This window comes from Mytilus californianus, unplaced genomic scaffold (assembly GCF_021869535.1).
Source record: "Mytilus californianus isolate M0D057914Y unplaced genomic scaffold, xbMytCali1.0.p SCAF_1, whole genome shotgun sequence".
NCBI lineage: Eukaryota > Metazoa > Mollusca > Bivalvia > Mytilida > Mytilidae > Mytilus > Mytilus californianus.
In genome coordinates this window covers 80,371,617-80,387,425 of record NW_026262581.1, presented here as the reverse complement: position 1 = coordinate 80,387,425, position 15,809 = coordinate 80,371,617, and the positions used below count along the sequence as shown (strand labels likewise).

The following is a 15,809-nucleotide window of genomic DNA, read 5'->3' as shown; positions in this document are numbered from 1 at the left end:
ACTAGGTGCAAATGAAAGTTGGGACCCTTAGGCATGCTTGACTAAAAAATCCAGGTGGGGTATAGCACGGATTTTTTTTTAAATTGGTCCAAAGTTGGGGTCCGACCCCCTACCCCACCCTAACTTTAAAAGTTAATAAAAAATTTCCTACGGCAATACTTTTTTCCACACTAGGTGCAAATGAAAGTTGGGACCCTTAGGCATGCTTGACTAAAAAATCCAGGTGGGGTATAGCACGGATTTTTTTTTAAATTGGTCCAAAGTTGGGGTCCGACCCCCTACCCCACCCTAACTTTAAAAGTTAATAAAAAATTTCCTACGGCAATACTTTTTTCCACACTAGGTGCAAATGAAAGTTGGGACCCTTAGGCATGCTTGACTAAAAAATCCAGGTGGGGTATAGCACGGATTTTTTTTTAAATTGGTCCAAAGTTGGGGTCCGACCCCCTACCCCACCCTAACTTTAAAAGTTAATAAAAAATTTCCTACGGCAATACTTTTTTCCACACTAGGTGCAAATGAAAGTTGGGACCCTTAGGCATGCTTGACTAAAAAATCCAGGTGGGGTATAGCACGGATTTTTTTTTAAATTGGTCCAAAGTTGGGGTCCGACCCCCTACCCCACCCTAACTTTAAAAGTTAATAAAAAATTTCCTACGGCAATACTTTTTTCCACACTAGGTGCAAATGAAAGTTGGGACCCTTAGGCATGCTTGACTAAAAAATCCAGGTGGGGTATAGCACGGATTTTTTTTTAAATTGGTCCAAAGTTGGGGTCCGACCCCCTACCCCACCCTAACTTTAAAAGTTAATAAAAAATTTCCTACGGCAATACTTTTTTCCACACTAGGTGCAAATGAAAGTTGGGACCCTTAGGCATGCTTGACTAAAAAATCCAGGTGGGGTATAGCACGGATTTTTTTTTAAATTGGTCCAAAGTTGGGGTCCGACCCCCTACCCCACCCTAACTTTAAAAGTTAATAAAAAATTTCCTACGGCAATACTTTTTTCCACACTAGGTGCAAATGAAAGTTGGGACCCTTAGGCATGCTTGACTAAAAAATCCAGGTGGGGTATAGCACGGATTTTTTTTTAAATTGGTCCAAAGTTGGGGTCCGACCCCCTACCCCACCCTAACTTTAAAAGTTAATAAAAAATTTCCTACGGCAATACTTTTTTCCACACTAGGTGCAAATGAAAGTTGGGACCCTTAGGCATGCTTGACTAAAAAATCCAGGTGGGGTATAGCACGGATTTTTTTTTAAATTGGTCCAAAGTTGGGGTCCGACCCCCTACCCCACCCTAACTTTAAAAGTTAATAAAAAATTTCCTACGGCAATACTTTTTTCCACACTAGGTGCAAATGAAAGTTGGGACCCTTAGGCATGCTTGACTAAAAAATCCAGGTGGGGTATAGCACGGATTTTTTTTTAAATTGGTCCAAAGTTGGGGTCCGACCCCCTACCCCACCCTAACTTTAAAAGTTAATAAAAAATTTCCTACGGCAATACTTTTTTCCACACTAGGTGCAAATGAAAGTTGGGACCCTTAGGCATGCTTGACTAAAAAATCCAGGTGGGGTATAGCACGGATTTTTTTTTAAATTGGTCCAAAGTTGGGGTCCGACCCCCTACCCCACCCTAACTTTAAAAGTTAATAAAAAATTTCCTACGGCAATACTTTTTTCCACACTAGGTGCAAATGAAAGTTGGGACCCTTAGGCATGCTTGACTAAAAAATCCAGGTGGGGTATAGCACGGATTTTTTTTTAAATTGGTCCAAAGTTGGGGTCCGACCCCCTACCCCACCCTAACTTTAAAAGTTAATAAAAAATTTCCTACGGCAATACTTTTTTCCACACTAGGTGCAAATGAAAGTTGGGACCCTTAGGCATGCTTGACTAAAAAATCCAGGTGGGGTATAGCACGGATTTTTTTTTAAATTGGTCCAAAGTTGGGGTCCGACCCCCTACCCCACCCTAACTTTAAAAGTTAATAAAAAATTTCCTACGGCAATACTTTTTTCCACACTAGGTGCAAATGAAAGTTGGGACCCTTAGGCATGCTTGACTAAAAAATCCAGGTGGGGTATAGCACGGATTTTTTTTTAAATTGGTCCAAAGTTGGGGTCCGACCCCCTACCCCACCCTAACTTTAAAAGTTAATAAAAAATTTCCTACGGCAATACTTTTTTCCACACTAGGTGCAAATGAAAGTTGGGACCCTTAGGCATGCTTGACTAAAAAATCCAGGTGGGGTATAGCACGGATTTTTTTTTAAATTGGTCCAAAGTTGGGGTCCGACCCCCTACCCCACCCTAACTTTAAAAGTTAATAAAAAATTTCCTACGGCAATACTTTTTTCCACACTAGGTGCAAATGAAAGTTGGGACCCTTAGGCATGCTTGACTAAAAAATCCAGGTGGGGTATAGCACGGATTTTTTTTTAAATTGGTCCAAAGTTGGGGTCCGACCCCCTACCCCACCCTAACTTTAAAAGTTAATAAAAAATTTCCTACGGCAATACTTTTTTCCACACTAGGTGCAAATGAAAGTTGGGACCCTTAGGCATGCTTGACTAAAAAATCCAGGTGGGGTATAGCACGGATTTTTTTTTAAATTGGTCCAAAGTTGGGGTCCGACCCCCTACCCCACCCTAACTTTAAAAGTTAATAAAAAATTTCCTACGGCAATACTTTTTTCCACACTAGGTGCAAATGAAAGTTGGGACCCTTAGGCATGCTTGACTAAAAAATCCAGGTGGGGTATAGCACGGATTTTTTTTTAAATTGGTCCAAAGTTGGGGTCCGACCCCCTACCCCACCCTAACTTTAAAAGTTAATAAAAAATTTCCTACGGCAATACTTTTTTCCACACTAGGTGCAAATGAAAGTTGGGACCCTTAGGCATGCTTGACTAAAAAATCCAGGTGGGGTATAGCACGGATTTTTTTTTAAATTGGTCCAAAGTTGGGGTCCGACCCCCTACCCCACCCTAACTTTAAAAGTTAATAAAAAATTTCCTACGGCAATACTTTTTTCCACACTAGGTGCAAATGAAAGTTGGGACCCTTAGGCATGCTTGACTAAAAAATCCAGGTGGGGTATAGCACGGATTTTTTTTTAAATTGGTCCAAAGTTGGGGTCCGACCCCCTACCCCACCCTAACTTTAAAAGTTAATAAAAAATTTCCTACGGCAATACTTTTTTCCACACTAGGTGCAAATGAAAGTTGGGACCCTTAGGCATGCTTGACTAAAAAATCCAGGTGGGGTATAGCACGGATTTTTTTTTAAATTGGTCCAAAGTTGGGGTCCGACCCCCTACCCCACCCTAACTTTAAAAGTTAATAAAAAATTTCCTACGGCAATACTTTTTTCCACACTAGGTGCAAATGAAAGTTGGGACCCTTAGGCATGCTTGACTAAAAAATCCAGGTGGGGTATAGCACGGATTTTTTTTAATATTGGTAAATTAGCTAATTAGTACTATCCCTGCACACCATACTATGATTACTAAAAATAAACCCTGCGTGCCATCAAAACTGCGCGAAACCCATTGCTATAGTAAGAGAATGATTCGCTAAAACAGATTGGGCTAACATGAAAGTATTTAAGTACGAACGCAACTATGAATTCTTGATGGGTAGAAATATTGTTACTTTTTAGGAACTATTTTACAGGATGCCGAGAATATGGAAAGCTATTTCACACGATATCGAACAAAAATTTTCTGATGGAAAAGTTAGAAAATTTGGCCAATATTTAAATAATTTCATTTTGTCAGTGTTGAAGTCTTAAAGCGTGCAGCACGATGTTGAAAGCACATAATACTGTTTTTAAAATATTGAACAGGAAATGAAATTTCAAAATTCATTGAATTATGTTTTCGACTGCTAAATTCAAGTTAAAACATGTATTGTTGTGGTTATATAAAACAAAAACGTTTTAGTAAGTTTGAATCTTATGCAACTTTTGGGTTTATAGACATATCTGAAAACTGGCTGCTAGCGGAGTGGCTGCTAGCGAGTGGCTGCTAGCTTGAGTCTAGCCCAACAGAGGGAACTAAAAGAGAACAATTCACATTGAAAGAAGTAAAAGTCTCAGCAAACGTTCAAGTGAAATATACTGAAAAAGCTGGGTTGTTTTTCTCATAATAATTTACATGTAACATCCACCATCATGGCTAGTTGTATCTTTTTTCCTTATTAACGCTTTTTGATTTTATATACAATTTTTTTTGTACTATACTATCACAGTTGCATATCCTATCAAAAGCAAATTGGTTTACTTGATATCATAAATCAAATGAGGTCACACGTGATTAGACACTCCAAAAGCAGTATTTTTGTTTTAGTTTTGATAGTGTTTGAGAATAGCATAAACCCCCATGCTTCAGAGTTTTTTTTTACCTGTTTTTGTCGTGGAAAGTTTTTAGAAATGTCGTGCTTTTAAACGTTTTTTATTGTGTGTACCAGGGATGGGCACGATTACTGACAAATGTAATCGATTACTTGAAGGATTTTGGTGTACGATTACTCTGATTTTTGTATGTAATCGATTGAAATCGATTGATACTTTTTGATTACTGTTAATTACATGCTCCTAATTACAAAAAAATAATAAAGTAAGTTAAACACAATTATGTTGCTCAACGTATGTATAGTGGAAATTTAAAACTTTACAAAAACAACATCAAAGCATTGTTTCCAAATTTTATGTTGACAGTTGTTTTCTAGCTGGAAGATCTTACTGAGGATCCGAAACATAAAAAAAAATCTTGAAATTTTGGTTTTCAACATGAGTGAGTGGTGATAAACTTCTTGCAATGATATCACATTGCATCAATCACTTCTTTATATTTTAGGTTATTTTCTCCATATTTTGCAAATTTTTGCTGTAATACTGACTTAAGTTAGGTTTTTGATTCAACTTATTATTAACAGGTATATTTGAATATAGTTCATTACAATGATGGAAGTTTATAAAAACATAAAAAAAGTATCTAAGAATTAATTAGTTCAGTTAATTTTAAATATGGAAATTTATGATTTACAATAACATGCATGGATTAATCATTTTGGTTGGATAACCTCTCTAATTACAGGTTATAAAACGGCCAATGGAGTACGATTTATAACCTGGCTCAATATGATGTAAATCTCCTTCTTAATTACCGGGGTAGATATAATTGAAATGAAAACAAATTCTTCATTATGTTGATTAGAAGTCTTTGATCATCTGATTAATAAAGACAAGAATGTTTTGAGAATTGTTTATTCTGTATTTTAAATAGTAAACAATATATATTTTTAGTGTCAAAATGGGATACATGTATCTATTTCTCAACAAGAATTTCAATGCATAGCATTGGTTTATTGTCAAAAGGATTTTGTGTACTTTCTTATTTATATATCAAAATATTGTGACTAATCCACTATCTATTCTAATCTAGAATTCCAACTCTTATTGAAAATTATGCTTTAAGGAATTTTAATACAAATAAGCTTACTACTTCAATGTAGTACAGAACTTAACTTAAGACTCATTTCTTATTTTAAATCTAGTTTCTATTGGCAAGCCAGGAATGTCATTTGTTTCAAAAGCTAAATATACAGTAAAACGTGGTAGATCTGGTTGATCATAATTCAGCTTGAGACAATAGATAGAAATAAGGTATTTGATAAACTCTTAAGTTATATTTATACATTCTATTTTTTGTGTACTATAAAGTGATCAATGCATACATATTTTCATTTAAAATAGGTTATATTTCATCAAACTATTTTCCTAAAGTAATCGAAAAGTAATCGATGATTACATGATAATTTTTGATGTAATCGATCAAACTACGATTACATGTAATAGAAAATGTCTTCGATCACAGATTACTATCGGTTACTGAAAAAAATGTAATCAATTACAATCGATTACGATTACAGATTACGATTACCCCATCCTTGGTGTGTACTATTGAAAATTTTGCTTTTCTGCATTTTTCTTTAACGATCCATAAATTTTATCGCCGTCGAATAAAGGAATAAAAATATTAATCTTGCTATGCAAGAGAACAATGACATTGGGTTCAAGAGTTACATATTTTTTCAATAACGCATAGTTCTAACCACTAATGATTTTATGTGAAAAAAAAACTGCTAGCATTAACGTAGATCAAATCGTAAATCTGAAAATTTTGTGTTCTCTTTCTTTTAATTAATGTTATAGATAATGCATATTTTAAGGTTTTTCTTATCGTATAACACAGCGAGGGGTGTCATGATTGATGAAATAAAAGACCGACCGTAGGTAGGCGGTAACGTTATTACTAATCTCATTAATATTTATTTCAGGTATTGTTGATAGTTCGGGTATAAGGCTGTTTTTATCTCCTAATATTCGTCAGTACGATGCTGCGGGTATAACTATAGGAGTTAATCCAAATCCTTCCACATTATACCACCAACTAGCTATAAATGATTGCAATGCACAGTGAACAGAAAAAGATAAAACTTTTAATTCTTAATAATTATAACCAGACACCAAAATGAAATAGTGTGTATTAATAGAACAGTTTGTAACTTTACTTCCAATGTATTTTGGTTTTAGTTAACATGGTAACGTTTTATACATTTTTGGATAAATACTCCAAATTTGCCAAATTCTGTCAAACTGTCGATTTTGTGACACAGTATCTTTAGACATTTAATATATTTTAAGTTGTTCCCTTCGACCCTCTGTGCCCACATACATTTGCAAATTGATTAACTTAAATAAATAAAATCGTCCTAATTAGGGCTGAAATATTTAACAACGCACGCAAGAAAACAACTGCAAGTAACTTATAGCAGTCTACAGGGAAATATAATAATTCTACATGATTTTTCGCCAGCCATCTGATCTTGGGGTAATCCGAGTTAACAGTTCTTCTGTAGTTTGCATAAAAAATTACCATTTCAGGGCTTACCGGAAACTGGAATACAAATTTTTTGTGTATTTCAACATGCCCATGTTCTGGGAAGAGCAATTTAAACGAGGCACGTACGAAATAGTAGAGAATTGCCTCCTTTTGCGGTAGACAAAACCTACGATTTTAACTATCAGGATATCAGGACATTAAAAGAAGAGAGAAAGGTTAAACGTGTAGGTATTATGTTATCATCTCTAGCTAAGGGGTTAAGATGATGGTCTAATGAATACGGATTCAATGAGGTCGATGTTTCTTATCTTTTTTTGACAAAATTTAACCGAACTGGCTGTTAAAAACGTATGATTATTTCACTATATAATTTCACTTTCATTAATGATTGAACAAAAAAAATCATATGATTCTTATAAGGTATCATCAAATGCTTCGGGTCATATTGGCATTTTTTTTAAATGTAGTACCCCTGATCACTTTTGCTGTGTACAGTTTCTACTTATGGATTATTACTTTCCTGGTAATAGGCAAAACACAAACATCAGTCAAACATCATCATATAAGGTCAATAACTCCTAATAGGTGTCATCTGATAACTTTTGTGTAAGTTTGGAAAAGGGAAGATCTTGACATTCAGAGTATCTTTGGCCCTGTCAGGTTTTCTCTATCTATTATATTTTTTTGTTGTTGCTATTTTTGTTTGATTGACAGGAACCTAAGGATCATGTAGCCAATGTTTGGTAGATGTTGGTCTAGTGGTTTTAGGAAAATAATACTTTTTGAAAACGTTAACGGCGAAGGACGCCAAGTGATAGCAATAGATCAAATTGCCCATAGGGCCAGGTGTTTTAAAAAGATCATATTCAATTGAGTACAATCATATTATAAGAAAAGAAGGAACAGGGTTTCAAGTGTTCAAATAGAAATCTTGAGTTTTATGACATTACGTTCTTGCATATTGCCTTTATGGGAAATGTACTATAGGGTATTTTTACATGCAGTCTAAAATAAGGAAAGTACTTTTAGATAAAAATGAAAACAACACTATTAATTTCATGCGTCTGAAGCGCTTTTCTGGATTTATCTTCATCAGGAACACTCAAAGCCTAAAATTTGAACACCAGGGATGTATAAGAACCGGAACAGTTGATATGCTATACGATCAAAAAGGACCTAAAATATAGCCAAATCCATCTAAGGTCAACTTTGCCTGAATGAGTTGAAACCTTAGTTTTTTTTCAATTTATAAATTTATAATCGGACAATTTTAGAAGCTTTTAAGGTTTATTAGAAATCATGTCAGTATCGAAGAACTGACTACTGAGCTGATGACACCCTTGGTGACTGATAGTACACCTGTAGCGGTATCGACCAAGTGCTGTAAAAAATGAAAACAACACTTTATAAATTTCATGCGTCCAAAGCGTTTTTCTGGATTTCATCAGGAACTATCAAAGCCTAATATTTGAAAGCCATGGATGGATAAGAACCGAAACATTTGAAGAGCTATATGACTAAAAAGTTGATTGAAAGATCGATAAGTGATTTACAGCATTTCGGTATTTTGTGACAGAAAAGTGTAATATTCGTTATGATTACTAAGCCATCATTACACTCAATGCTCATGTAATTACTATGTTCCTTAGGGAGACAGTTTCATAGTTGAGTGTATCTATGATTCATCAAAGAAAAACCAATCGACGTCTGTAAGTATATAGATATAATAAAATTGTTAACTGTCTCTTTATATTTTTTTTAGGTGGATAGACACTTTAACTGTTTACCGCAGATTTTTCCAAAAAAAAAATCCGGAAAGAGATTTGAATGTACATAAATTCAAAATAAAAGCTGAAAAAGGATATAGGTCACCTTTCTTATAAATGAGGAATATGAGGCTAGTTGTAGTATATTTATGTAATACAAGTAAGATAACATGTTAGAAGCCAATACATACTTAGAAAAAAAAATATTATGTGTATATTAATGTTCGCAAATTTTAAAAACATATGTGACTTTCTTAACTATGTCTTTTTACTTTAAATAAAACAAAATTAAAGTTTTATTTAATTTAAAAGTACATGTAAAAGGATTGAAGGAAATAAACATGATCTTTTTATTTTTACATTATGTATTTTTTTTATCGATTAAAGTATTCATTATTGTTTAACTTTGCAGTTTGTTTTTCTTTTTTAAATTTTGTGTTTCGTGCTTCGCTGACAAGTCTTTTGTAGACGAAACGCGCACTTGACGTACACCATTGTAATCCTGGTATCTATGATGAGTTAATTGGCGTCCCGTACTTGAACGTGACAGCTTATCCGTGTGCATCTACCTTAACCATGAACACCTTTCATTACAAATTTGGCAATCGTTTAGCGCATATACGAAGGGAAACCCCCTGATGGAAGGAAAATAAAATAAAGAAACAATTTAATAAAAACTTCGACATAAAAATCCAAAAGTAGATAAGCAGCCAAAATGTTTGACCAACAATTACCGAATGAAACATTTTTATGTCGATTATATGTTATGTAAAATAAAACGTGTATAGAGTTTAGTGTAATCTATGCATTGGTTCAATAATTTCCTAAACAGTTACATCAACAGATACTCATATGACTTTAATACTTTTTGAAAGTCATTCTTCAATTGATACTGTTCTGAACGAGCTCACAGAAAATTTAAAAGCAGTTACAGTTGACTAATGGCAAATAACAAAGTAACCCTACTTTTGTGATATAAGTTGTGCAATTATTAAACATTATGTGACAGATTCTTGTAGAATATGACAAATAACTGATCTACTTGATATAGTAAACGGGGTAGACTTTGTTTATTTTGTTAGATGTTGCCAAACTAGACGAGTGGTTTCAGATATAGAAACATTTACATGAATGATTCTAGTATAAAAAATTGTGATCTTCTTATGGTAGTACATAACAAAACAAAAAAACCATCAACTTGAACCTTATTTCTGTATCATTTTTAACACATATATTCAATTGGGTGATAACTTTGTCCAAGTAAAAACAAGATAAGTACAATTTAGACTGGAAAATGCAAACATAAAAAAATAATTAAATCTTAGGACAAGTTATTTTGAGATAATACAAATCAGCCCCAAAAATGTGACAACTTTAAACATAATTTTTATAATTTAGGGCGGGATGTCAACGGGAGAAGAGATGTGTATTTCCTATATATACTATTATCCGAGAATCAATATGTCATTCTGCCTTGCTTCACGTATGTATTATAAGATTTCTAAAGATTCAGAGAAAGCAGTTGAACAGCTGAAGGATTGGAACTGGAACGATCAAAATGTTCGGCAACAATTCCAAGAACTTGTCAATAATTCAACATATATAACATTGTCTGCAATGGACCATTCAAACTCATGGTTAGTCGATGACCTCTAAACCTATTGTTTTCAAAGAGCATGCATCGCTCAACTAGCAATCAATTAGAACTTTAAATTAAGCTCTTTAATCAAACTGTTTTAACCACATTATTCAGTAACACTAATGGAAAAGTTTAGAAGAATTATATTAGAATATTTGCAAAATCGTCAACGAATGCCCAGAAACAGAAAAGAAGAGCGCGTTTCTATACATTCCTTAGTCACATTTTCAAAATATAAACAACAGTATTGATTGTAATAATGCGAAAAACCTTTAATTTCAGAGTCACAGCTATTCGACTGTTATACCTAAACCGGAATATCCCTACCGAAAACCAACTCAGGCGTGTAAGAACTCAATTGGAGGGAATTGGTCTCGAAAAGTAGAAGACTTCAGACAATTAATAGTCTTAAAATCTGTCTTTTACGTAATATAGTTTTACTTATGAATAAGTATAATAATTTTCATTTATAATAAACATTAAATTTATTTGTGTACTAGGTTTTTCATAGAATTACTCAAATTATTCCCTCAAATAACTTATGTAGTTGCATATTAGTTTTCGTTGCCCGAAATCTAGTGAAGGTGTGGAAGGTTTTTGATCTTTACTACCATCTTGACAATTGGTATCTTTTAAAAAATTTTGATGTATAAATATTTGGCTTCTAACATTGTTAATAACGTGGGAAGCAGAGAGTAACCCATGTATTCCAGGGTCGTATGTCCAGCGCACTACACTCTGTATTATAGGTATTTTAATACAGTAGAAAAGGACGTTCAAGTTATAAAAAAGACTTGTAGCCTAGGTTGTAATTGAATACATTATTTTCCTACAAATATCAAATTCCCTCTTACACATGTGAAATAAATCCTGTATTTTCACGCCGGTGCCGACAAGATATTGCCAGCGGTTTTCAATCAAAACGATGTGGAGACAAATATATAGCTCCTTGCATTTTTCTTATTTTGAATAAAACGTTATGAAAAGAATAACTCATCCAGGAATTGAAATATTGAAAAATATTCTACGTCACGTGCATTTGTGAATTAAAATTTTGTTTGGTCTGTCGTTAAACATTTATCGACATTCAGATTATGCGATTACTTATTCTATAATTTTTATTGCTATTACACATTATGATTGAAAAATTCATCTTCATTGATTATTCTACCGTAGCAATTTAGATGGAGAAAAATTACATTTTGTAAATTGTTGCGCGGCTGATGTGCTGCTTTGGATTTACCGTCATAAAAACGCTCAAACCAAAACAATTGATAGCCAAGAATTAATACATACTTAAATACTTGATGACCTATATGACCAACAGAGATCTAAACAGATTAGTCAAATTCATCTGATGACAACTTTGCCTAAGGAGTTGGAATTTAAATTTTATTAACAGAGAATTTATGAAAAGTTTGTTATAGATCATGCCAGTGCCGAATCATTGACTACTGAGAGGATGCTATTATCTGGGAATTACAGTCCAACGGCAAAGGTATCGACTCAGTGTCAGCTAATCGAAATAACATTTGGTAATTTTGTGCTTCCAGTCCGCATTTCTGGATTGACGAGTATGTTAACCTAACATTCAATGGGGACATACTTTTTCAGGTATTAGAAAATTCATGTTGGCTGATAAAGGTATATAATCTAACTTTCGATCTTATAAGATGACCTGAACTATTGCTTCAAGTGAGTTTGACTTCCATGTACTTCGTACTTGCACGAGCAGCACGACGGGTGACACACGTGGAGCAGAATGTGCTTACGCATTTTTAAAAGGGATTCCTGTTGCTCAGTCTTTAGTTTTCTATGTTGTGTTTTGTAGACTTTCGATTGCCTTTTCGTAATGTTCCGTCTTTTTGCCATGACGTTGTTAGTTTGTCTTTGTCTTATCACTTTTGTATCTTACGCTTATCCTTTCCAGAAAAGTATCTCAGGTGTATTATGTATTCATCATTTCAGTCCTATTCTATATGGTACACATATATACATATATTGTAAAATCAGAAATTGATGCGTGCATTTACTATTGCGAATCCTTGACATCTGGCAAAAATGCCTAATCTGATTAATGCGAATGCAAATATTTTATGAAGGAAAAATCAGTAATGAAATTATAAATGCGAGTTTTTTTATTATTGCGAACCTGATAGTGTCGCATTTTTCGCATTAATAAAAACAACGCAATAAATTTATGAATTTACACGGGTGGATTGAATTACTCCGCTTCATATTTATATACCTATCACAAATAAAACATTACGCCAATTCCGGCGTTGATTTGAAAACAAGTATAACAAATATGCCGAATTCAAAAAGTGGAAGTTCATAAAACTGACAAAATTAAATGCTATCAAACAACGGAACAAGTGCAAAACAATTGCTATATTCCTGACTTAGCAAAGGCAGTCATTTTGGTAGACTCTGTTAAATGTGATCATATTGAGGTGTCTAGACTTGCGGCACTTTAGATTTTAGTGTATCATTTACGCACTTATCAATTTAAGGCGATATTATTTAACCTTAACATATGTTATGGGATGGTTTCGTATGTTGTTGGTCTACCTTTGGTTGTAGATCATTTAATTTGTCGTAAATGAATGCAAAATTGGCCTGTGTCCATCTTCCCAAATATGAAATGGGCATTACCATCGATTATATTAGATATTTTTAGTCATGTAGTATGATATTGTCTGCAAGAACGTAACACATTCCTATGATTAGATATAAGAAGATGTGGTATGAGTGCCAATGAGACAACTCTCCATCCAAGTCACAATTAAAAGTAAACCATTATAGGTCAAAGTACGGTCTTTAGCACGGAGCCTTGGCTCACACCGAACAGCAAGCTATAAAGGGCCCCAAAACTGACTAGTGTAAAACCATTCAAACGGGAAAACCAACGGTCCAATCTATATACAAAAAACGAAAAACGAGAACACTTATGAACCACATCAACAAACGACAACTACTGAACATCAGATTCCTGACTTAGGACAGGTGCAAACAAATGCAGCGGGTTTAAACGTTTTAATAGGTACCAACCTTCACCCTTATCTGGAACAATAGTGTAACATCACAACATAGAAAGACACACTATAAAATATCAATTGAAATGGCTTAACTCAATCAAAAGACATATTAACACAAGTGAACATACATAGAACGAATAAATTCGATCTATGATACATTTTACAACAATGTAAACAGATTGTGTATGACGGACATGGTTTTTATGAGATAACTTGGTAACCAGTAAAGAATAGATTTTCATTTAGTTAACTAATTTGTACAACGAATATAACGACATCAGATTGTCAAAAATTACACGCTGTCTACGATATTTGATAATGTGTCATATTTGATTTTCATTCGAAGCAATTTACCATAAAGATTATGGAATTATTCGAATCATGATTGACAGTTCTTCATGGTTTTTTTCTTATGAAAAATAACAAAATCTTTAGAAAAACTATAATAATAATAGCAATGCAGTCTTTATTGTCTAATTTTCAGTTAGGCTATTTAACAAATATATGCATTCAACCCCAAAATACACAATTCATATAAAAATCATTCATACGTCCAAATAACTACAATTAGGAAATATTTTATATTCTAACCAAAATTAATAATATAATAAGACTTTATGGGTTTCACAAAACATTATCCAAAAAAATTATTATAGAAAAGCTACAATGTTCAAATTCTTATAATTGTTATTTGGTCCCTGTTTGCCGTCAATATTCAATCGCAGTGTCTGCAAAAAATAAAGAAAATAAGTGTAATATTAAAGGTTTGTACAAAACTGATAAAAGCCAATCTTCTATTTAATTGAAACGAAGGAATTGCGTGTGTAATATCATGACTCAAAATGCATACACTGACTTGACAAAGTCCTAAGAGAAAGAAAGACATATTTCTATCTAAAAGTTACGATTAGACTTTCACCCTGAAGAAACAGGCCATATTTCACCTCAAGATAAGGACGACCCTTATTTTTTTGTACGAGATTATTTGCATGATGTTGAACATGAGATTGCATTACAAAATTCTCTATTAAGATTTAAAAGTTCATTTTTTTAGAATCGCATTGAGATAATATCAGCAAAATAACTATGACCACAATTGCTGTAGGACATTTTACGGTGTTTGCAAGATTTGAGAATTCCACGATAAAATTTTAACTATGATGTCTTTTTCAGTAAGTAATCCATAATAAATTTGATTTATGGGAAAAAACGCAAACCTGTGTACTTGTTTTAAAAATACAGTCATTTAAAGAGAACCAAATAGGCGGGAAAAAGATATCTATAGATTTTATATGAAATGATGACAAAAACAGGAAAATTATTTTACACGTTACAAAAAACTTCAAATAAACGAAAATATCATATAGTATAATGATTCAACTAATGTTAAATTACTTATCGCGGAGTTCATCACATTAAACACAAAAAAAACCATGTTAGTTTCATTGAATGAAAGTTAATGAAAATACTCAATAAAACGTTTGACTGGCTATAGATTTAATTATAGAATGGACTATAATGATTTTTGCATATGAAAAGAAAATTTCTAATTTTGATTGAAGAAAAAAGCTGGTTTTGCTTTGATTAGAATTTTCATATATTTTATAAGAATGTTTAGTTAAGGCAAGCTCAGCAGTATCACAGTTAAAGAACAATCGACGCACTTTTAATTTCTATTTCTATGTAACTGCACACAATACTTTTATCTTTCTATCAATAAGGTAAAATTATTAAATATAAGCTTTACTTGACCATTTCATACATTTTTTTTATTAGGTTTTCTTGGTATAATTATTAAAGGGGGTGATATGAATGCATTAATCATTGTCAAAGGAAGAAAGGGAAGGACTATTTCAAATTAAACAATAGTATTCTTAAAGACGAATAATACAAAATGAAAATAAATACTTTAATAGATAACTATGAAAAAGCAGAAAAACCTTAGCAATCGTGTGGGATCTGTTTAAAATAGAGGTAAGGGAGAAAACTATTGAACATTGTAAAATTAAAGTTAAACATAAAAGAGATGAAATTGAAAAATTAGAACAAGAACTAAAACTTTAGAATGAAATTCATGATAACAACCTTAATGGAAAAAAATAATTTGCCGAACATAATAGATTCAATAAAGAAAACCGAAGAAACGCTACAAACTCCATATTCTGATAAAATAAATAAGGCACACATAAGATCAAGAGTTAAATGTATAGAAGAAGGCGATAAAAATACAAAATATTTCTTAGGATTAGAGAAACTAGACAGACAAGGGAAAATATTATTGCTAATAGGGACAGTGAAGGGGAAATAACAGAAGATCAAGGTAAATATTGCTATGAGAAAAAAGAATTGACAAATTCACAGAAACTAGGATTTGTTACCATTATTTAAAAGAAAAACGACCCATTTAATTTAGATAATTATAGACCAATTACTTTATTAAATGTAGATACCAAA

General features: G+C 33.0%; 1 protein-coding gene across 1 annotated transcript in view; it reads right to left on the bottom strand.

Annotated features, from left to right (window-relative positions):
* Nucleotides 1–13,793: 13,793 nt before the first annotated feature.
* The window catches only part of LOC127738043 (adhesion G protein-coupled receptor E3-like), a 65,259-nt gene continuing 63,243 nt past the window's right edge, over nt 13,794–15,809 (bottom strand). Inside the window, exon 27 of the mRNA XM_052249121.1 lies at nt 13,794–14,083. The gene's annotated coding sequence lies outside the window, so the exon portion shown is untranslated. The remainder of the gene's footprint in view (nt 14,084–15,809) is intronic.